We start from the raw sequence: 26170 nt of genomic DNA, 5'->3' as shown, positions 1-26170 counted from the left end.
ACGAGGCTCCGTCCTGTATCAGATGTGTCCGTACACGAGGCTCCGTCCTATATCAGACGTGTCCATACACGAGACTCCGTCCTGTATCAGACGTGTCCGGATAGGAGAGTTCGTCCTGTGTCAGACGTGTCCAGATATGAGGCTCCGTCCTGTATCAGATGTGTCCATACATGAGGCTCTGTCCTGTATCAGACGTGTCCGGATACGAGGCTCCGTCATGTATCAGACGTGTCCGGATACGAAGCGCCGTCATGTATCAGACGTGTCCGGATATGAGGCTCCGTCTTGTATCAGATGTGTCCATACATGAGGCTCCGTCCTGTATCAGACGTGTCCGGATACGAGGCTCCGTCCTGTATCAGACGTGTCCAGATATGAGGCTCCGTCCTGCACAGATGTGTCCGTATACGAGGCTCCGTCCTGTATCAGATGTGTCCGTACATGAGGCTCCGTCCTGTATCAGATGTGTCCGTACACGAGGCTCCGTCCTGTATCAGACGTGTCCATACACGAGGCTCCGTCCTGTATCAGACGTGTCCATACACGAGGCTCCGTCCTGTGTCAGACGTGTCCGGATATGAGGCTCCGTCCTGTATCAGATGTGTCCATACATGAGGCTCCGTCCTGTGTCAGACGTGTCCGGATATGAGGCTCCGTCATGTATCAGACGTGTCCGGATATGAGGCTCCGTCTTGTATCAGATTTGTCCGTATACGAGGCTCCGTCCTGTATCAGACGTGTCCATACACGAGGCTCCGTCCTGTATCAGACGTGTCCATACATGAGGCTCCGTCTTGTATCAGACGTGTCTGGATATGAGGCTCCGTCCTGTGTCAGACGTGTCTGGATATGAGGCTCGGTCCTGTGTCAGACGTGTCCGGATATGAGGCTCCGTCCTGTGTCAGACGTGTCCGGATATGAGGCTCCGTCCTGTGTCTAATGTGTCCGTACATGAGGCTCCGTCCTGTGTCAGACGTGTCCGGATATGAGGCTCCGTCCTGTATCAGATGTGTCCGTACATGAGGCTCCGTCCTGTGTCAGACATGTCTGGATATGAGGCTCCATCCTGTATCAGATGTGTCCGTACATGAGGCTCCATCCTGTGTCAGACGTGTCCGGATATGAGGCTCCGTCCTGTATCAGATGTGTCCGTACATGAGGCTCCGTCCTGTGTCAGACATGTCTGGATATAAGGCTCCGTCCTGTATCAGATGTGTCCGGATATGAGGCTCCGTCCTGTATCAGACGTGTCCGGATATGAGGCTCCGTCCTGTGTCAGACATGTCCGGATATGAGGCTCCGTCCTGTGTCAGACATGTCTGGATATGAGGCTCCGCCCTGTGTCAGACGTGTCTGGATATGAGGCTCCGTTCTGTGTCAGACGTGTCTGGATATGAGGCTCCGCCCTGTATCAGACGTGTCCGGATATGAGGCTCCGTCCTGTGTCAGACGTGTCTGGATATGAGGCTCCGTCCTGTGTCAGACGTGTCTGGATATGAGGCTCCGTCCTGTGTCAGACATGTCTGGATATAAGGCTCCATCCTGTGTCAGACGTGTCTGGATATGAGGCTCCGTCCTGTGTCAGACATGTCTGGATATGAGGCTCCGCCCTGTGTCAGACGTGTCCGGATATGAGGCTCCGTCCTGTGTCAGACGTGTCTGGATATGAGGCTCCGTCCTGTGTCAGACATGTCTGGATATGAGGCTCCGTCCTGTGTCAGACGTGTCTGGATATAAGGCTCCGTCCTGTGTCAGACGTGTCCGGATATGAGGCTCCGTCCTGTGTCAGACGTGTCTGGATATGAGGCTCCGTCCTGTGTCAGACGTGTCTGGACATGAGGCTCCGTCCTGTGTCAGACGTGTCCGGATATGAGGCTCCGTCCTGTGTCAGACGTGTCTGGATATGAGGCTCCGTCCTGTGTCAGACATGTCTGGATATGAGGCTCCGTCCTGTGTCAGACGTGTCCGGATATGAGGCTCCGTCCTGTGTCAGACGTGTCTGGATATGAGGCTCCGTCCTGTGTCAGACGTGTCTGGATATGAGGCTCCGTCCTGTGTCAGACGTGTCCGTACATGAGGCTCCGCCCTGTGTCAGACATGTCTGGATATGAGGCTCCGTCCTGTGTCAGACGTGTCTGGATATAAGGCTCCGTCCTGTGTCAGACGTGTCCGGATATGAGGCTCCGTCCTGTGTCAGACGTGTCCGGATATGAGGCTCCGTCCTGTGTCAGACGTGTCTGGATATGAGGCTCCGTCCTGTGTCAGACGTGTCCGTACATGAGGCTCCGCCCTGTGTCAGACGTGTCTGGATATGAGGCTCCGTCCTGTGTCAGACATGTCTGGATATGAGGCTCCGTCCTGTGTCAGACGTGTCCCTATATGAGGCTACGCACAAGACATTATGGTCATTGCAGCTTCCAGTTTGGGGACGGGCCTTCTCTATGCCACACGACTGTGTCCATAAGCACAAGGTCTGTATAGGTGTGGTGGCAGTGGCGTGGTGGCGGTGGCGTGGTGGGGGGAATTTGGCGTGGAACAACTTGACTGGTCTCACAAGAGCCTGGACCTCAGACTGATCCACCTCCAATAATGGAGAATGTGAGCTCGGTCTCTCCCCATATCAGGGTCTGACCTCACAAATCCTTGTCCGGATTAGGCTACTTTCACACATCAGTTTTCTGCATTCAGGCACATCCTTTTTTTTCCTGATCCAAAGGATCCGGCAAAAAAAATGTAAAACCGTATCCACCGGATCCGGTTTTTAACGGATCCGTTATGCCGGATGCGTACAAAACCGGATCCGGTGGATACGGTTTGCATCCGTTTTTGCATCCGGTTTGTCCGGTTTTTTGAAGGATCAGCTTTTTTAATTAATTTGGTGCATGCACAGTTTACAAAAACGGATCTGGTAGCCGCATCCATTTTTTACCGCATTGCGCCGGCGTCCATAGGCTTTCATTGTAAAACACGCCGTATCGCGCCGGATCCGGCGCGATGCGGTTTTTTTGCCGGACAAAAAAACGTTGCAAGACACGTTGCCTCCGGCCGCTGCTTTGATTAATTTTGCCGTATCCGGAAAAAAACGGATGCAACGCAAAGCCATCAGGTACAATCCGGTAACAATGCAAATCTATGGGGATAAAACGGATGCGGTACCGGAACCGTTTAACCCGTTTTTTTCCGGATTGTACCTGATGGAAAAAAACTGATGTGTGAAAGTAGCCTAAAGGAGCAAAAATTGCAACAGATACTTTCAAGATATTGTAGAAAATCTCCCCAGGAGGGTGAAGGAGGTACTGGAAGCAGAGTGCACATATGGAGCCCGGTCATGGCACCAGTACCCGCGTGCTGGGTGTGATCAGGTGGGCTGAGGCAGGAGCTAGACCCCCGCTACACTCAGTCTCACTCTGATTACAGAGGATGTGTTCCCATTGTACAGCGTCACACAGACATTTTCCCCAATGGGTTAAAAGCTAGGACCTATTTTAGCAGATAATGATGTAGCTGAAGGAAATATGATTTCTCGCAACACTCTTTCTATTCAAATAGGGACGTCTTTGTTCTTGCCATAGTTTTTTCTCCACTCCTTGAGGTTACAGCATTGCTTTTAAGTGTAAATATGAAACTCTCCTTGAAAGAATGAGCCATTCTCGAGAAAGCGTCTTTGCCGGGGAAGATTCCTCATTATCGAATGAGTGGAACCTATTTTGAAACCTAAAACATGCCTTTGATGGAGTTTAAAAAACACGCAGAGACGAGGAGCTGTCTCTTTCCGACGAGATTAATGCAGCTCTTATTGACGGTTCTGTTGCAATTTGTCTCCGATTTTCAGGCGAATCGCCCGGCTGACATAAAAGCAGAGCGGGGAGCGAGGAACGAAACATGAGGAAGAGGAGACCTGAGGGAAACTCGCTTCTGGAACAAACTCATTTCACCACAAAAACACTATGTTCTCCGGGTCTATCAGACAACACGACTCCCAGAAATGAGGGGTCTCTAATGCAGGGGGGACAGGAGCCTCGGAAGAAATCTGCTGACAAACACTGGGGAAAGGAAACTTTGGTGTTTTCATAAATCTACAATGTGTTGTTTGTCAGCAGGAAATCAGACAGCGAATCAAGCACAGTCATCAAAGAGCGAGAAATGTTGTGTCAGTCACTGCCGCGGAGAAGACGGCGATTACATCCATTATATGGAACCAGTTTAATGTAAATTAATCTCTATAAACAGCAGGCACTGTGTACATACATTACTGATCCTGTATTATACTCCAGAGCTGCACTCACTATTCTGCTGGTGTAGTCACTGTGTACATACATTACTGATCCGGAGTTACCTCTTGTATTATACTCCAGAGCTGCACTCACTATTCTGCTGGTGCAGTCACTGTGTACATACATTACATTACTGATCCTGAGTTACCTCCTGTATTATACTCCAGAGCTGCACTCACTATGCTGCTGGTGTAGTCACTGTGTACATACATTACTGATCCTGAGTTACCTCCTGTATTATACTCCAGAGCTGCACTCACTATTCTGCTGGTGTGGTCACTGTGTACATACATTACATTACTGATCCTGAGTTACCTCCTGTATTATACTCCAGAGCTGCACTCACTATTCTGCTGGTGCACTCACTGTGTACATACATTACAATACTGATCCTGAGTTACCTCCTGTATTATACTCCAGAGCTGCACTCACTATTCTGCTGGTGCAGTCACTGTGTACATACATTACTGATCCGGAGTTACCTCCTGTATTATATTCCAGAGCTGCACTCACTATTCTGCTGGTGCACTCACTGTGTACATACATTACTGACCCGGAGTTACCTCTTGTATTATACTCCAGAGCTGCACTCACTATTCTGCTGGTGCAGTCACTGTGTACATACATTACTGATCCGGAGTTACCTCCTGTATTATACTCCAGAGCTGCACTCACTATTCTGCTGGTGTCTAGCTACATAGATTACTTAGGTTGAGTTCCCATGTCTAGTAATCATTATTATTATTTATAGCGCCATTTATTCCATGGCGCTTTACATGTGAAAGGGGTGTATATAATAGGGACAAGTACAATAATCATAAACAATACAAGGCACAGACAGTTACAGGAGGAGAGAGGTCCCTGCCCGCGAGGGCTCACAGTCTACAAGGCATGGGTGAGGAGGATACAGTAGGTGAGGGTAGTGCTGATTGTGCGGCGCTGTATCAGACTGAGGGTTACGGCAGGTTGTGGGCTTGTCGGAAGAGGTGGGTCTTCAGGTTCCTTTTGTTCCAGGTGTTAGATCGGATCCTGCAGAGATCCGTTGGGAAAAAAGTTCTGCAAAAACAACTTTTGTCTGTTGTTAAATAACTGATGTCTACCAGATTTGCTTTTTTAACATTGAAGTCTATGGAGGACGGATCCTTTATGTGATTGCTATTTAGCCGCCATTTTTCTTGCATTTGGAAAGGATCTGTTTTTTTCTTACAGGATCCGCTTCAAATGGATACTAAATAGCAATCCGTTAAGGGATCCGTTCTCCATAGGCTCATGTTAAAAAACGTATCTGGCAGAAATAATTTTGCCAATGGATCTCTGCAGGATCTTTTGTAACGGCCGATTACAGGACATGTGTATTCAGCCATAGACTGCACTGACCCGGAGTTACAGCCTGTATTATGTGGCAGAGCTGCACTTCTACATGCAGAGCTGAAATCTGCTTCCATCTTTACATCAGGCTCTGTACAGTCAGATATATATATATATATATATATATATATATATATATATATATATATCTATATATATATATATAAAAACCCCCTCCGCTTTACAGTAGCTGAAGAGTGTTTGTTCACAAGCTTTATGACTATTTTCAATAACAAGAGATGACAGGTGAATGGTGCTATAATGGGTGGAGGATGCAGTTGGCGGCTTTTTATGTTTGTTGCACATCCAAAGCTTTCAAGCTCATGAGATGTATAAATATGTATATGTGTAAATCCTATAGTCCCTGCACTGCGTGCATCTGATGAATATACAACATGTATGCGCTCAGCATCTAGCATCAAGCTATATAAATCATTTCTTTCATAAGCAACAGAAGCTGATGAGACGTCTTCTACCACTAATCTGACACATAATGGGATCCCGATCGCCCCCTCTCAGGTGTCATCACCTGTACTGCTGCTTATTATCATTTATTGCATGAAATATTGGGCCTGGCATCCAGCTGGAATGGACAAGTGGGAGGAATACTGGGAGCAGACACCTGTCCAGTCACTTAGCATTGCTGGGAAGACTAGTGATGCTGATTGGTTACAAAGTCCTTTCCACCTGGATGAAAACATTTAACAGATAATAGCCAAAATCAATAGCACTGTAAAGACACCTGAATGAGGCATCATTAGGGGTTTATAGCAGCCTCTAATGCTATGGACGTGGCAGGCATCCACGGAGGAGAAGAATTGACTTTACATGTAGTTTCCCCCATCAGAGAGGCACAGTGAATTCATGGGAAAATAAATATAATGTGTCGCTCTAGAGCAGAAGACTTCAGCCATGGATTTAACTCACTTCTTAAGAGTTTTGGGATGTCTCTTCAAAAAAAGCCACATAAATCATGAAGTTTATAAACTTCACCCTCTCCACATGAGGGAATATTGTATTTGGCAATATTGCCGACTGCGACATCTCCATCAATCAACGGCAATGAATGCCATAGACAAATGTTATTTATGTGAAGAGGATAAAATATCTCCCCTCATCCTGAGAGCGTGCTTTGTGCTGCTGACCTGTCTCGGGGCCTGTGCACACTCGCAGGGTCTGGACACACTCGTGGGGTCTGGACACACTCGCGGGGATGTCCCCTCTTCACCGCGCTATAACTCTGGATCATGAGATATAAGTCAGCCTGAAATGTCTCCCCACCGAGGCACGAGCCACGTCATATCCACAGTTATTAGCCTGTGATACCGGCGGGTTAAGGGGATACAGTGACGTGCACAGATGGGTCCTACACGGAAAGGTGAAATAAACCCATCACTGGGATGCTACCCTCCATTGTCCGCCTCCTGGTGTAATATAATATGCCTTCTTAATTTAAATATTGTTGTTTATATTTTGATTCTGTTTGTTTATTTTGATTCAACTCATGTAAAATGTATAAAGTGTTTATCAGCGATCTATAAAGCATGAAGATCTGTGCGTCTTCATGAATAACGGACTACGAGCAATCCCATGTATAGTCTGACCGCCGGCCGCATACACTGTGTGCAGAATTATTAGGCAAATGCGTATTGTGATCCCATGATGCTTGTTATACACGTCGTCCTACTCCAAGCTGTATAGGCTGAGAGCCAACTACCAATGAAGTAAATCCGGTGATGTGCACCTCTGTAATGAGGAGGGGTGCGGTGTAATGACATCAACACCCTATATAAGGGGGGCTTAATTATTAGGCAACTTCCTTTCCTTTGGCAAAATGGGTCAGAAGAGAGATTTGACTGGCTCTGAAAAGTCCACAATTGTGAGATGTCTTGCAGAGGGATGCAGCCGTCTTGAAATTGCCAAACTTTTGAAGCGTGATCACCGAACAATCAAGCGTTTCATGGCAAATAGCCAACAGGGTGGCAAGAAGCGTGCTGGGCAAAAAATGCGCAAAATAACTGCCCATGAATTGAGGAGAATCAAGCGTGAAGCTGCCAAGACGCCATTTGCCACCAGTTTGGCCATATTTCAGAGCTGCAACGTTACTGGAGTATCAAAAAGCACAAGGTGCGCCATACTCAGGGACAGGCCAAGGTAAGGAAGGCTGAAAACCACCACCTCTGACCAAGAAACATGAGATAAAGCCTCAAGACTGGGCCAAGAAATATCTGAAGACTGATTCTTCACAGGTTTTATGGACTGAAGAAATGAGAGTGACTCTTGATGGGCAGATGGATGGGCCAGAGGCTGGATCAGTAAAGAGAGCTCCACTCCCACTCAGACGCCAGCAAGCTGGAGGTGGGCACTGGTATGGGCTGGGATCAGCAAAGATCAACTTGTGGGACCTTTTCGGGCTCAGGATGGAGTGAGGCTCAACTCCCAGACCTACTGCCAGCTTCTGGAAGACAACTTCTTCAAGCAGTGGTACAGGAAGAAGTCGCCATCGTTCAAGAAAAACATGATTTTCATGCAGGACAATGCTCCATCACATGCATCCAACTACTCCACAGCGTGGCTGGCCAGTAAAGGTCTAAAAGATGAAAAATAATGACATGGCCCCCTTGTTCCCCTGATCTAAACCCCCTAGAGAACCTGTGGTCCCTCATAAAATGTAAGATCTACAGGGAGGGAAAACAGTCCACCTCTGGGAGCAGTGTCTGGAGGCTGCGGTGTCTGGAGGCTGCGGTGTCTGGAGGCAATGTGGATCGTAAACAGATCAAGCAATGACAGGATCTATGGATGGTCGCTGCTGAGTGTCATCAGAAAGAAAGGGGGCGATATTGGGCACTCATTTTTTTGGGTTTTGTTTTTGCATGTCAGAAATGTTTATTTCTAAATGTTGTGCAGTTATATTGGTTACCTGGTGAAAATAAACAAGTGAGATGGGAATAGATTTGGTTTTTATTAAGTTGCCTAATAATTCTGCACAGTAATAGTTACCTGCACAAACAGATCCTCCTAAGATCTAATCTAAAAACCCCTCCAACTGCAAAAATATTAAGCGCTGATATTTATGAGTCTTTTGGGTTGATTGAGAACATAGTTGTGGATCAATAATAAAAAAATCCTCTAAAATACAACTTGCCTAATAATTCTGCACACGGTGTAGACTTTTACACTTTACAGGTTCATCACACACAGGTTATATTCCTGGGGATCATCACACACAGGTTATATTCCTGGGGTTCATCACACACAGGTTATATTCCTGAGGATCATCACACACAGGTTATATTCCTGGGGATCATCACACACAGGTTATATTCCTGGGGGATCATCACACACAGGTTATATTCCTGGGGATCATCACACACAGGTTATATTCCTGGGGATCATCACACACAGGTTATATTCCTGGGGATCATCACACACAGGTTATATTCCTGGGGATCATCACACACAGGTTATATTCCTGGGGGATCATCACACACAGGTTATATTCCTGGGGGATCATCACACACAGGTTATATTCCTGGGGATCATCACACACAGGTTATATTCCTGGGGGATCATCACACACAGGTTATATTCCTGGGGATCATCACACACAGGTTATATTCCTGGGGATCATCACACACAGGTTATATTCCTGGGGATCATCACACACAGGTTATATTCCTGGGGGATCATCACACACAGGTTATATTCCTGGGGGATCATCACACACAGGTTATATTCCTGGGGATCATCACACACAGGTTATATTCCTGGGGGATCATCACACACAGGTTATATTCCTGGGGATCATCACACACAGGTTATATTCCTGGGGATCATCACACACAGGTTATATTCCTGGGGATCATCACACACAGGTTATATTCCTGGTGGATCATCACACACAGGTTATATTCCTGGGGGGATCATCACACACAGGTTATATTCCTGGGGGATCATCACACACAGGTTATACTCCTGGGGTTCATCACACACAGGTTATATTCCTGGGGATCATCACACACAGGTTATATTCCTGGGGATCATCACACACAGGTTATATTCCTGTGGATCATCACACACAGGTTATATTCCTGGGGATCATCACACACAGGTTATATTCCTGTGGATCATCACACACAGGTTATATTCCTGGGGATCATCACACACAGGTTATATTCCTGTGGATCATCACACACAGGTTATATTCCTGGGGATCATCACACACAGGTTATATTCCTGGGGATCATCACACACAGGTTATATTCCTGGGGATCATCACACACAGGTTATATTCCTGAGGATCATCAGACATAGGTTATATTCCTGGGGATCATCACACACAGGTTATATTCCTGGGGATCATCACACACAGGTTATATTCCTGGGGATCATCACACACAGGTTATATTCCTGGGGTTCATCACACACAGGTTATATTCCTGAGGATCATCACACACAGGTTATATTCCTGGGGATCATCACACACAGGTTATATTCCTGGGGATCATCACACACAGGTTATATTCCTGGGGATCATCACACACAGGTTATATTCCTGGGGATCATCACACACAGGTTATATTCCTGGGGGATCATCAGTGATCACACACAGGTTATATTCCTGGGGATCATCACACACAGGTTATATTCCTGGGGATCATCACACACAGGTTATATTCCTGGGGATCATCACACACAGATTATATTCCTGGGGGATCATCACACACAGGTTATACTCCTGGGGTTCATCACACACAGGTTATATTCCTGGGGATCATCACACACAGGTTATATTCCTGGGGATCATCACACACAGGTTATATTCCTGGGGATCATCACACACAGGTTATATTCCTGGGGGATCATCACACACAGGTTATATTCCTGGGGATCATCACACACAGGTTATATTCCTGGGGGGATCATCACACACAGGTTATATTCCTGGGGGATCATCACACACAGGTTATATTCCTGGGGTTCATCACACACAGGTTATATTCCTGGGGATCATCACACACAGGTTATATTCCTGGGGATCATCACACACAGGTTATATTCCTGGGGGATCATCACACACAGGTTATACTCCTGGGGTTCATCACACACAGGTTATATTCCTGGGGATCATCACACACAGGTTATATTCCTGGGGATCATCACACACAGGTTATATTCCTGGGGATCATCACACACAGGTTATATTCCTGGGGGATCATCACACACAGGTTATATTCCTGGGGGATCATCACACACAGGTTATATTCCTGGGGATCATCACACACAGGTTATATTCCTGGGGGATCATCACACACAGGTTATATTCCTGGGGATCATCACACACAGGTTATATTCCTGGGGGATCATCACACACAGGTTATATTCCTTGGGATCATCACACACAGGTTATATTCCTGGGGATCATCACACACAGGTTATATTCCTGGGGATCATCACACACAGGTTATATTCCTGGGGGATCATCACACACAGGTTATATTCCTGGGGTTCATCACACACAGGTTATATTCCTGGGGTTCATCACACACAGGTTATATTCCTGGGGATCATCACACACAGGTTATATTCCTGGGGATCATCACACACAGGTTATATTCCTGGGGATCATCACACACAGGTTATATTCCTGGGGATCATCACACACAGGTTATATTCCTGGGGATCATCACACACAGGTTATATTCCTGGGGATCATCACACACAGGTTATACTCCTGGGGGATCATCACACACAGGTTATATTCCTGGGGGATCATCACACACAGGTTATATTCCTGGGGATCATCACACACAGGTTATATTCCTGGGGTTCATCACACACAGGTTATATTCCTGGGGATCATCACACACAGGTTATATTCCTGGGGATCATCACACACAGGTTATATTCCTGGGGATCATCACACACAGGTTATATTCCTGGGGATCATCACACACAGGTTATATTCCTGGGGTTCATCACACACAGGTTATATTCCTGGGGATCATCACACACAGGTTATATTCCTGGGGATCATCACACACAGGTTATATTCCTGGGGATCATCACACACAGGTTATATTCCTGGGGATCATCACACACAGGTTATATTCCTGGGGGATCATCACACACAGGTTATATTCCTGGGGGATCATCACACACAGGTTATATTCCTGGGGGATCATCACACACAGGTTATATTCCTGGGGGATCATCACACACAGGTTATATTCCTGGGGGATCATCACACACAGGTTATACTCCTGGGGTTCATCACACACAGGTTATATTCCTGGGGATCATCACACACAGGTTATATTCCTGGGGGATCATCACACACAGGTTATATTCCTGGGGGATCATCACACACAGGTTATATTCCTGGGGTTCATCACACACAGGTTATATTCCTGGGGATCATCACACACAGGTTATATTCCTGGGGGATCATCACACACAGGTTATATTCCTGGGGGATCATCACACACAGGTTATATTCCTGGGGATCATCACACACAGGTTATATTCCTGGGGATCATCACACACAGGTTATATTCCTGGGGGATCATCACACACAGGTTATATTCCTGGGGGATCATCACACACAGGTTATATTCCTGGGGGATCATCACACACAGGTTATACTCCTGGGGTTCATCACACACAGGTTATATTCCTGGGGATCATCACACACAGGTTATATTCCTGGGGGATCATCACACACAGGTTATATTCCTGGGGGATCATCACACACAGGTTATATTCCTGGGGGATCATCACACACAGGTTATATTCCTGGGGGATCATCACACACAGGTTATATTCCTGGGGGATCATCACACACAGGTTATATTCCTGGGGGATCATCACACACAGGTTATATTCCTGGGGGATCATCACACACAGGTTATATTCCTGGGGTTCATCACACACAGGTTATATTCCTGGGGGATCATCACACACAGGTTATATTCCTGGGGGATCATCACACACAGGTTATATTCCTGGGGGATCATCACACACAGGTTATATTCCTGGGGGATCATCACACACAGGTTATATTCCTGGGGGATCATCACACACAGGTTATATTCCTGGGGGATCATCACACACAGGTTATATTCCTGGGGTTCATCACACACAGGTTATATTCCTGGGGGATCATCACACACAGGTTATATTCCTGGGGGATCATCACACACAGGTTATATTCCTGGGGGATCATCACACACAGGTTATATTCCTGGGGGATCATCACACACAGGTTATACTCCTGGGGGATCATCACACACAGGTTATATTCCTGGGGGATCATCACACACAGGTTATATTCCTGGGGGATCATCACACACAGGTTATATTCCTGTGGATCATCACACACAGGTTATATTCCTGGGGGTTCATCACACACAGGTTATATTCCTGGGGATCATCACACACAGGTTATATTCCTGGGGGATCATCACACACAGGTTATATTCCTGGGGGATCATCACACACAGGTTATATTCCTGGGGGATCATCACACACAGGTTATATTCCTGGGGGATCATCACACACAGGTTATATTCCTGGGGGATCATCACACACAGGTTATACTCCTGGGGTGACCCCGTAGATGCATTTTCTTTGTGTAATTACAGGTAACACATCCAGCTTCACAGAGAACACCCACTAAACTCCGAGCATGCAGCTTCTCAAGCCGTCGTGTCAGACTAGTGTATAAAATATATAATATATATATATATATATATATATATATATATATATATATATATATATATATATATATATATATATATAAAACAAAAATGCCTAAAAACAAGAGAATACGGGGGCAGTCGCGAAACAATAAAACCTTTTACATCATGAGCATGTGAACAGGTAATGCAGATCTACAGTCGGACAACATCCAATCACTTCGATAGCCAAACACCAGTCCAGGGGTTAAAATGAAGGAAAAAGGAGAAGAAGGTTAATTTGTGACGGATATCAGGCCCTGCTGACTAGTGGGAATATCACAGAGGAGATCCTGTAACATGAAGTTACATGCCAGTGGAAGATCTTGGACCGAAATTGAAACTTTTAATACAATTTTGTTCATCAATATAATATGCTACTTTTATAGAAATAAATTGGAGGATCCCTTGTGTCAGCAGGACCCACACGCTTTTCATATACTGAAGGCACAGTATGCACAACAGTGAGAGGTACAGACTCCCTTTAATTGTGTTGTCCAGGTATTTAATATTGATGACCTTAGGATAGGTCATGTCTGATTAGTGGGGGTGAGACACCCGACACCCCGCCGATCAGCTGTTTCCGATGCCACCACCGGCCACAAGTTCTCAATTGCGCAGCTGCACAACACAGATCCATTGACGGGATAGTGGACGCAGCCGGGGACTGCACCTCCGCCCACTATTGATTAGAATCGGGGACAGATGTGGCAGTACCGGCTGGAGACAGCACCGATTACAGATGAGCAGGGGTTCTAGGTGTCACACCTCCACTGATCAGACATTGCTGACCTCTCCGAAGAACAGGCCATCAATGGTAAAGGCCCTGACAACCCCTTAGCATTTCATCCAGTACGGTGGTGCTGAGCATCCGTCACTAACCAGTGTGCACACCGCTCCATCATACCTTACAGCTTTTCTTATCTTTGACAACCCATATATAAAGTGAAAACATTCCTTCCCATTCAGCAGTAAGAGGTGCTCTCCTGCTGTTCTCCATTTGGCTGACAGTAGGGGTCGCTTTATTTTATTTGAGTCTGACGGGTGATCTTACATGCCAGATATTAGTCACAGGCACATATAGGAAAGAAACTGCTTGTAACACCCTGCTCCACGTTGTTCGTGTCACATTAAACATACACTGAAGTTTCCCAGTAGGTGAGCTTTTAAGAACTGAAAGAAACTGTTCCGGTAAAAACCTTTTTAAAAAGCAAGAATCCAAGGTGCATGTCAGATGGAGATCCGGGGGTATCCTCGCTGGGGGCTCCATTGTGCTGAGAATAGTTACATGTGAACCAGGGAACAACACGTTACCCCCGAGAACCCTAATCATTGTGATCGAGCGGTAACCGCACATCTACTGTCTTCACCACCAGGTTTTTCCCTGGAGTTTTTTCTTTATGTAAAATTATTAAGAACAACCATTCCGCTTTTTGGTAAAACAACTCTTAAAAATGTTTACAATGGGAGACGGAGATGAATTTAACCTTCAATCAAGAAGAAAGCTGAGGACTGGGGTAAAGTCATTTCTCAGATGAATCCCCTTTTCGATTGTTTGGAACATCTGGAGAACAGCTTATTAGGAGAAGAGGTGAGCGCTAGCACCAGTCTTGTCTCATGCCAACTGTTAAGCATCCGGAAACCATTCATGTGTGGGGTTGCTTCTCAGCCAAGGGAATCGCACCACTCAAAGTCTGGCCTAAAAACACCGCCATGAATAAAGAATGTACCAGAATGTCCTCCAAGAGCAGCTTCTCCCAACCGTCCAAGAGCAGTTTGGCGCCCAACAATGCCTTTTCCAGCATGATGGAGCACCTTGCCATAAAGCAAAGGTGATCACTAAATGGCTCATGGAACAAAACATAGAGATTTTGGGTCCATGGCCTGGAAACTCCCCAGATCTTAATCCCATTGAGAACTTGTGGGCAATCATCAAGAGACGGGTGGACAAACAAAAACCAACAAATTCTGGCAAAATGCAAGCATTGCTTATGCAAGAATGGACGGCGATCAGTCAGGATTTGCTCCAGAAGATGATTGAGAGCATGCCCGGGAGAATGCAGAGGTCCTGAAGAAGAAGGGTCAACACTGCAAATATTCACTTGCTGCATTAACTCATTCTAATGTCAATAGAACCTTCTGGTCTCATAATATGATTGCAATTATATTTCTGTATGTGACGTAAACATCAGACAAACACAATTAAACACCAGAGGGAACAGATCATGTGAAAATATAATTTTGGTGTCATTCTCAAAACTTTTGGCCATGACTGTATAGACTCAGCCTGATAGCGCCAGTATAGCACTGTATGTATAGACACAGCCTGATACTGCCACTATAGCACTGTATGTATAGAATCAGCCTGATAGCGCCAGTATAGCACTGTATGTATAGACTCAGCCTGATAGCACCAGTATAGCACTGTATGTATAGAATCAGCCTGATAGTGCCAGTATAGCACTGTATGTATAGACTCAGCCTGATAGCGCCAGTATAGCACTGTATGTATAGAATCAGCCTGATACTGCCACTATAGCACTGTATGTATAGAATCAGCCTGATAGTGCCAGTATAGCACTGTATGTATAGAATCAGCCTGATAGTGCCAGTATAGCACTGTATGTATAGACACAGCCTGATACTGCCACTATAGCACTGTATGTATAGAATCAGCCTGATAGCGCCAGTATAGCACTGTATGTATAGACTCAGCCTGATAGCACCAGTATAGCACTGTATGTATAGAATCAGCCTGATAGTGCCAGTATAGCACTGTATGTATAGACTCAGCCTGATAGCGCCAGTATAGCACTGTATGTATAGAATCAGCCTGATACTGCCACTATAGCACTGTATGTATAGAATCAGCCTGATAGCGCCAGTATAGCACTGTATGTATAGACTCAGCCTGATAGCACCAGTATAGCACTGTATGTATAGAATCAGCCTGATAGTGCCAGTATAGCACTGTATGTATAGACTCAGCCTGATAGCGCCAGTATAGCACTGTATGTATAGACTCAGCCTGATAGCGCCAGTATAGCACTGTATGTATAGAATCAGCCTGATAGCGCCAGTATAGCACTGTATGTATAGACAGCCTGATAGCGCCAGCATAGCACTGTATGTATAGACTCAGCCTGATAGCGCCAGTATAGCACTGTATGTATAGAATCAGCCTGATAGTGCCAGTATAGCACTGTATGTATAGACAGCCTGATAGCGCCAGCATAGCACTGTATGTATAGACTCAGCCTGATAGCGCCAGTATAGCACTGTATGTATAGACTCAGCCTGATAGCGCCAGTATAGCACTGTATGTATAGAATCAGCCTGATAGCGCCAGTATAGCACTGTATGTATAGACTCAGCCTGATAGTGCCAGTATAGCACTGTATGTATAGAATCAGCCTGATAGTGCAAGTATAGCACTGTATGTATAGAATCAGCCTGATAGCGCCAGTATAGCACTGTATGTATAGAATCAGCCTGATAGCGCCAGTATAGCACTGTATGTATAGACTCAGCCTGATAGCGCCAGTATAGCACTGTATGTATAGAATCAGCCTGATAGCGCCAGTATAGCACTGTATGTATAGACTCAGCCTGATAGTGCCAGTATAGCACTGTATGTATAGAATCAGCCTGATAGCACCAGTATAGCACTGTATGTATAGAATCAGCCTGATAGTGCCAGTATAGCACTGTATGTATAGAATCAGCCTGATAGCGCCAGTATAGCACTGTATGTATAGAATCAGCCTGATAGTGCCAGTATAGCACTGTATGTATACTCAGCCTGATAGCGCCAGTATAGCACTGTATGTATAGAATCAGCCTGATAGCGCCAGTATAGCACTGTATGTATAGAATCAGCCTGATAGCGCCAGTATAGCACTGTATGTATAGAATCAGCCTGATAGTGCCAGTATAGCACTGTATGTATAGACTCAGCCTGATAGTGCCAGTATAGCACTGTATGTATAGAATCAGCCTGATAGTGCCAGTATAGCACTGTTTGTATAGAATCAGCCTGATAGCGCCAGTATAGCACTGTATGCATAGAATCAGCCTGATAGCGCCAGTATAGCACTGTATGTATAGAATCAGCCTGATAGCGCCAGTATAGCACTGTATGTATAGACTCAGCCTGATAGCACCAGTATAGCACTGTATGTATAGACTCAGCCTGATAGTGCCAGTATAGCACTGTATGTATAGAATCAGCCTGATAGTGCCAGTATAGCACTGTATGTATAGACTCAGCCTGATAGCGCTAGTATAGCACTGTATGTATAGAATCAGCCTGATAGCGCCAGTATAGCACTGTATGTATAGAATCAGCCTGATAGTGCCAGTATAGCACTGTATGTATAGAATCAGCCTGATAGTGCCAGTATAGCACTGTATGTATAGACTCAGCCTGATAGCACCAGTATAGCACTGTATGTATAGACTCAGCCTGATAGTGCCAGTATAGCACTGTATGTATAGAATCAGCCTGATAGTGCCAGTATAGCACTGTATGTATAGACTCAGCCTGATAGTGCCAGTATAGCACTGTATGTATAGAATCAGCCTGATAGTGCCAGTATAGCACTGTATGTATAGACTCAGCCTGATAGCGCCAGTATAGCACTGTATGTATAGAATCAGCCTGATAGTGCCAGTATAGCACTGTATGTATAGACTCAGCCTGATAGCGCCAGTATAGCACTGTATGTATAGAATCAGCCTGATAGTGCCAGTATAGCACTGTATGTATAGACTCAGCCTGATAGCGCCAGTATAGCACTGTATGTATAGACTCAGCCTGATAGTGCCACTATAGCACTGTATGTATAGACTCAGCCTGATAGTGCCAGTATAGCACTGTATGTATAGAATCAGCCTGATAGTGCCAGTATAGCACTGTATGTATAGAATCAGCCTGATAGCGCCAGTATAGCACTGTATGTATAGAATCAGCCTGATAGTGTCAGTATAGCACTGTATGTATAGACTCAGCCTGATAGTGCCAGTATAGCACTGTATGTATAGAATCAGCCTGATAGTGCCAGTATAGCACTGTATGTATAGAATCAGCCTGATAGTGCCAGTATAGCACTGTATGTATAGACTCAGCCTGATAGTGTCAGTATAGCACTGTATGTATAGACTCAGCCTGATAGTGCCAGTATAGCACTGTATGTATAGAATCAGCCTGATAGTGCCAGTATAGCACTGTATGTATAGAATCAGCCTGATAGTGCCAGTATAGCACTGTATGTATAGACTCAGCCTGATAGCGCCAGTGTAGCACTGTATGTATAGACTCAGCCTGATAGTGCCAGTATAGCACTGTATGTATAGAATCAACCTGATAGTGCCAGTATAGCACTGTATGTATAGAATCAGCCTGATAGTGCCAGTATAGCACTGTATGTATAGACTCAGCCTGATAGTCCCAGTATAGCACTGTATGTATAGACTCAGCCTGATAGTGCCAGTATAGCACTGTATGTATAGAGAGTCAGCCTGATAGTGCCAGTATAGCACTGTATGTATAGAACCAACCTGATAGTGCCAGTATAGCACTGTATGTATAGAATCAGCCTGATAGTGCCAGTATAGCACTGTATGTATAGAATCAGCCTGATAGTGCCAGTATAGCACTGTATGTATAGACTCAGCCTGATAGTCCCAGTATAGCACTGTATGTATAGAATCCGCCTGATAGTGCCAGTATAGCATTGTATGTATAGAATCAGCCTGATAGTGCCAGTATAGCACTGTATGTATAGAATCAGCATGATAGTGCCAGTATAGCACTGTATGTATAGAATCAGCCTGATAGCGCCAGTATAGCACTGTATGTATAGAATCAGCCTGATAGCGCCAGTATAGCACTGTATGTATAGAATCAGCCTGATAGTGCCAGTATAGCACTGTATGTATAGAATCAGCCTGATAGTGCCAGTATAGCACTGTATGTATAGAATCAGCATGATAGTGCCAGTATAGCACTGTATGTATAGAGAGTCAGCCTGATAAAGCCAGTATAGCACTGTATGTATAGAGAGTCAGCTTGATAAAGCCAGTTGGATACTGGCACTATGTTATATAGGAAAATCCTTGTGATTGGTTTCCTTTAAAGCAGCTTGTGGACAGGGGTCATCTCATCAACAAAAGCTCATTTCAAAACCCCTTCTCTACGCTGGGTGCTACATCTGTTTTATCACTCCTTGTCTACTGTATAAAACATCTGGGGTAAAAAGGAGAAAAAAAGTTTTCCATATTTTTCCAGATGTTTGAGGTGCTCAGCACGAGGTCTCATCCGAGAGGCAGGGAGAGCCGAACGTGCACATCCGAAAATAAGAGAAACATATTGTCTTTAAATATTCTGCATGAGGCGTGCTGCTTTCCTCCCGATCATTCACATCTCCGTCCCCTGCTGTTTTAGCCGCAGAGATTTATTTTGACAATATTACAAGAAGTGGCAGAAATCACTGTATACATGGAACATTGCACAGGATTGTGAACAGATTTACACAAAGTCGCAGATATTTAAAGCAGCATTCTGTGTATGGGCTCCGGCAGATTGATTAGGAAATTACCCCATGCTGCCATCACTGAGGAAAAAAAAAGGAAGGAAGACGAGATAAATAGTCTTCAACCCGTAATCATGTGGTGGCGACATCGTCCCGGACTGACATGGCGGCTTTATACTCCATTACAGCCTTTTACCGGACCAGAATAATGTCACAACCGTCCTCTCCTATGTGAACGTTACAGCCCTACACATATATAACTAAACTGAAAATACAGGACCACAATGACCATATTCTAGTCTTATATCCCATACAGTTAGGTACAGAAATATTTGGACAGTGACACAAGTTTTGTTATTTTAGCTGTTTACAAAAACATGTTCAGAAATACAATTCTATATATAATATGGGCTGAAAGTGCACACTCCCAGCTGCAATATGAGAGTTTTCACATCCAAATCGGAGAAAGGGTTTAGGAATCATAGCTCTGTAATGCATAGCCTCCTCTTTTTCAAGGGACCAAAAGTAATTGGACAAGGGACTCTAAGGGCTGCAATTAACTCTGAAGGTGTCTCCCTCGTTAACCTGTAATCAATGAAGTAGTTAAAAGGTCTGGGGTTGATTACAGGTGTGCGGTTTTGCATTTGGAAGCTGTTGCTGTGACCAGACAACATGCGGTCTAAGGAACTCTCAATTGAGGTGAAGCAGAACATCCTGAGGCTGAAAAAAAAGAAAAAATCCATCAGAGAGATAGCAGACATGCTTGGAGTAGCAAAATCAACAGTCGGGTACATTCTGAGGAAAAAGGAATTGACTGGTGAGCTTGGGAACTCAAAAAGGCCTGGGCGTCCACGGATGACAACAGTGGTGGATGATCGCCGCATACTTTCTGTGGTGAAGAAGAACCCGTTCACAACATCAACTGAAGTCCAGAACACTCTCAGTGAAGTAGGTGTATCTGTCTCTAAGTCACCAGTAAAGAGAAGACTCCATGAAAGTAAATACAAAGGGTTCACATCTAGATGCAAACCATTCATCAATTCCAAAAATAGACAGGCCAGAGTTACATTTGCTGAAAAACACCTCATGAAGCCAGCTCAGTTCTGGGAAAGTATTCTATGGACAGATGAGACCAAGATCAACCTGTACCAGAATGATGGGAAGAAAAAAGTTTGGAGAAGAAAGGGAACGGCACATGATCCAAGGCACACCACATCCTCTGTAAAACATGGTGGAGGCAACGTGATGGCATGGGCATGCATGGCTTTCAATGGCACTGGGTCACTTGTGTTTATTGATGACATAACAGCAGACAAGAGTAGCCGGATGAATTCTGAAGTGTACCGGGATATACTGTCAGCCCAGATTCAGCCAAATGCCGCAAAGTCGATCGGACGGCGGTTCATAGTACAGATGGACAATGACCCCAAGCATACAGCCAAAGCTACCCAGGAGTTCATGAGTGCAAAAAAGTGGAACATTCTGCAATGGCCAAGTCAATCACCAGATCTTAACCCAATTGAGCATGCATTTCACTTGCTCAAATCCAGACTTAAGACGGAAAGACCCACAACCAAGCAAGACCTGAAGGCTGGGGCTGTAAAGGCCTGGCAAAGCATTAAGAAGGAGGAAACCCAGCGTTTGGTGATGTCCATGGGTTCCAGACTTAAGGCAGTGATTGCCTCCAAAGGATTCGCAACAAAATATTGAAACTAAAAAATTTTTTTGGGGTTTGGTTTATTTGTCCAATTACTTTTGACCTCCTAAAATGTGGAGTTTTTGTAAAGAAATGTGACAATTCCTACAATTTCTATCAGATATTTTTGTTCAAACCTTCAAATTAAACGTTACAATCTGCACTTGAATTCTGTTGTAGAGGTTTCATTTCAAATCCAATGTGGTGGCATGCAGAGCCCAACTCGCCAAAATTGTGGCACTGTCCAAAGATTTCTGGACCTAACTGTATATTGACTTTACAGTCGCACATTGCCATTACTGTGCTGTACTGAGCTCACAGGACCATACATAATATATACTCACATTATAGCCCTACAGCCACACTACGGTCCTATACTGAGATCACCGGACCATATAAACCGTACTATAGTCCTAAGGTAATTTCATAGCCAAACATATCTTCCTTACAGCCCCATAGTCACATACAAACACTGCGGTCATACGGTGATCTTATAGTCCTGTGTAAATATTACACCTAGAAATGTGTATTATAAATGGTGACACTGTGGCCATACACTAGTGTAACAATCCAGCGCCCCTGAGGATGGATAATATGTAACGTGATGCTGAACTGATTTATATATGGACTGTGGAGACTATTGCTGGGCAGGGGTTTAGGGACCAGTCACGTGCTTCATGGCGTTCAGGGTTTACACATCACATTGCACCAAACAAACCCTTCCGTCCCATGGTAACGTTACAGCTGTCTGCTGACCGGATGATCGGATTCACCAATACTAAACTCTAGAGGGAGTATTATAGTCCTCTGGGGAGAGGATATACTGGTATTACACCTGTATATATCCATTACGGTCCCTTGGCCACTGTATCATCCTGCAGCGGTTTATCCAGGGGTCAGCTCTGCTAGATCTGTAGCATCCTGCAGCGGTTTATCCAGGGGGCAGCTCTGCTACATATGTAGCATCAGGCATCGGTGTATACAGGGGCCAGCTGTGCTACATCTGTAGCATCAGGCATCGGTGTATACAGGGGCCAGCTCTGCTACATCTGTAGCATCAGGCAGCGATGTATCCTGGGGTCTGTAGAATATATTCTACAATTCTATATCTGTAGAATTGGTGTATCCAGGGGTCAGCTCTGCTACATCTGTAGCATCAGGCATCGGTGTATACAGGGGGCAGCTCTGCTATATCTGTAGCATCAGGCATCAGTGTATACAGGGGGCAGCTCTGCAACATCTGTAGCATCAGGCATCAGTGTATACAGGGGGCAGCTCTGCAACATCTGTAGCATCAGGCATCGGTGTATACAGGGGGCAGCTCTGCTACATCTGTAGCATCAGATATGAAGAAGAAAACGGCACTTCCTTCGTATATATTTTCATTTTTATGCTTAGTGCTAAGTGCTATATCTGTAGCATCAGGCATCAGTGTATACAGGGGGCAGCTCTGCAACATCTGTAGCATCAGGCATCGGTGTATCCAGGGGTCAGCTCTGCTACATCTGTAGCATCAGGCATCGGTGTATCCAGAGGTCAGCTCTGCTACATCTGTAGCATCAGGCATCGGTGTATCCAGGGGGCAGCTCTGCAACATCTGTAGCATCAGGCATCGGTGTATCCAGGGGTCAGCTCTGCTACATCAGTAGCATCAGGCATCGGTGTATCCAGGGGTCAGCTCTGCTACATCAGTAGCATCAGGCATCGGTGTATCCAGAGGTCAGCTCTGCTACATCTGTAGCATCAGGCATCGGTGTATCCAGGGGTCAGCTCTGCTACATCTGTAGCATCAGGCATCGGTGTATCCAGGGGTCAGCTCTGCTACATCTGTAGCATCAGGCATCGGTGTATCCAGAGGTCAGCTCTGCTACATCAGTAGCATCAGGCATCGGTGTATCCAGGGGTCAGCTCTGCTATATCAGTAGCATCAGGCATCGGTGTATACAGGGGGCAGCTCTGCTACATCTGTAGCATCAGGCATCGGTGTATACAGGGGGGAGCTCTGCTACATCAGTAGCATCAGGCATCGGTGTATCCAGGGGTCAGCTCTGCTATATCAGTAGCATCAGGCATCAGTGTATACAGGGGGCAGCTCTGCTACATCTGTAGCATCAGGCATCGGTGTATCCAGGGGTCAGCTCTGCTACATCAGTAGCATCAGGCATCGGTGTATACAGGGGGCAGCTCTGCTACATCTGTAGCATCAGGCATCGGTGTATCCAGGGGTCAGCTCTGCTATATCTGTAGAATTGGTGTATCTAGAGGTCAGGTGTATACATCAGTAGCATCAGGCATCGGTGTATACAGGGGGCAGCTCTGCTACATCTGTAGCATCAGGCATCGGTGTATACAGGGGGCAGCTCTGCTACATCTGTAGCATCAGGCATCGGTGTATCCAGGGGTCAGCTCTGCTACATCTGTAGCATCAGGCATCGGTGTATCCAGAGGTCAGCTCTGCTACATCAGTAGCATCAGGCATCGGTGTATCCAGGGGTCAGCTCTGCTACATCTGTAGCATCAGGCATCGGTGTATCCAGGGGTCAGCTCTGCTACATCAGTAGCATCAGGCATCGGTGTATCCAGGGGTCAGCTCTGCTACATCAGTAGCATCAGGCATCGGTGTATCCAGAGGTCAGCTCTGCTACATCTGTAGCATCAGGCATCGGTGTATCCAGGGGTCAGCTCTGCTACATCTGTAGCATCAGGCATCGGTGTATCCAGGGGTCAGCTCTGCTACATCTGTAGCATCAGGCATCGGTGTATCCAGAGGTCAGCTCTGCTACATCAGTAGCATCAGGCATCGGTGTATCCAGGGGTCAGCTCTGCTATATCAGTAGCATCAGGCATCGGTGTATACAGGGGGCAGCTCTGCTACATCTGTAGCATCAGGCATCGGTGTATACAGGGGGGAGCTCTGCTACATCAGTAGCATCAGGCATCGGTGTATCCAGGGGTCAGCTCTGCTATATCAGTAGCATCAGGCATCAGTGTATACAGGGGGCAGCTCTGCTACATCTGTAGCATCAGGCATCGGTGTATCCAGGGGTCAGCTCTGCTACATCAGTAGCATCAGGCATCGGTGTATACAGGGGGCAGCTCTGCTACATCTGTAGCATCAGGCATCGGTGTATCCAGGGGTCAGCTCTGCTATATCTGTAGAATTGGTGTATCTAGAGGTCAGGTGTATACATCAGTAGCATCAGGCATCGGTGTATACAGGGGGCAGCTCTGCTACATCTGTAGCATCAGGCATCGGTGTATACAGGGGGCAGCTCTGCTATATCAGTAGCATCAGGCATCGGTGTATACAGGGGGCAGCTCTGCTATATCTGTAGCATCAGGCATCGGTGTATCCAGAGGTCAACTCTGCTATATCAGTAGCATCAGGCATCGGTGTATACAGGGGGCAGCTCTGCTACATCTGTAGCATCAGGCATCGGTGTATCCAGGGGTCAGCTCTGCTACATCTGTAGCATCAGGCATCAGTGTATACAGGGGGCAGCTCTGCTACATCTGTAGCATCAGGCATCGGTGTATACAGGGGGCAGCTCTGCTACATCTGTAGCATCAGGCATCGGTGTATACAGGGGGCAGCTCTACTACATCTGTAGCATCAGGCATCGGTGTATACAGGGGGCAGCTCTACTACATCTGTAGCATCAGGCATCAGTGTATACAGAGGGCAGCTCTGCTACATCTGTAGCATCAGGCATCAGTGTATACAGGGGGAAGCTCTGCTACATCTGTAGCATCAGGCATCAGTGTATACAGAGGGCAGCTCTGCTATATCTGTAGCATCAGGCATCAGTGTATACAGGGGGAAGCTCTGCTACATCTGTAGCATCAGGCATCGGTGTATACAGGGGGCAGCTCTGCTACATCTGTAGCATCAGGCATCGGTGTATACAGGGGGCAGCTCTACTACATCTGTAGCATCAGGCATCGGTGTATCCAGGGGGCAGCTCTGCTACATCTGTAGCATCAGGCATCGGTGTATACAGGGGGCAGCTCTGCTACATCTGTAGCATCAGGCATCGGTGTATCCAGGGGTCAGCTCTGCTACATCTGTAGCATCAGGCATCGGTGTATCCAGGGGGCAGCTCTGCTATATCTGTAGCATCAGGCATCAGTGTATACAGGGGGCAGCTCTGCAACATCTGTAGCATCAGGCATCGGTGTATACAGGGGGCAGCTCTGCTACATCTGTAGCATCAGATATGAAGAAGAAAACGGCACTTCCTTCGTATATATTTTAATTTTTATGCTTAGTGCTACTGAGGAAGGTCCAATTTGGACCGAAAACGTTCTTCAAGCACAATAAATACACTTTTTCATCACACTTTGGGAGTGCCTTGTTACTTCTTGTTTTACATAAGTAGCATCAGGCATCGGTGTATCCAGGGGTCAGCTCTGCTACATCTGTAGCATCAGGCATCGGTGTATCCAGAGGTCAGCTCTGCTACATCAGTAGCATCAGGCATCGGTGTATCCAGGGGTCAGCTCTGCTATATCAGTAGCATCAGGCATCGGTGTATACAGGGGGCAGCTCTGCTACATCTG

The sequence above is a fragment of the Anomaloglossus baeobatrachus genome, chromosome 11 (genome assembly GCF_048569485.1).
Source record: "Anomaloglossus baeobatrachus isolate aAnoBae1 chromosome 11, aAnoBae1.hap1, whole genome shotgun sequence".
NCBI classification, from domain to species: domain Eukaryota; kingdom Metazoa; phylum Chordata; class Amphibia; order Anura; family Aromobatidae; genus Anomaloglossus; species Anomaloglossus baeobatrachus.
The sequence above is the reverse complement of the archived record's forward strand: the minus strand, read 5'-3'. Positions refer to the sequence as shown.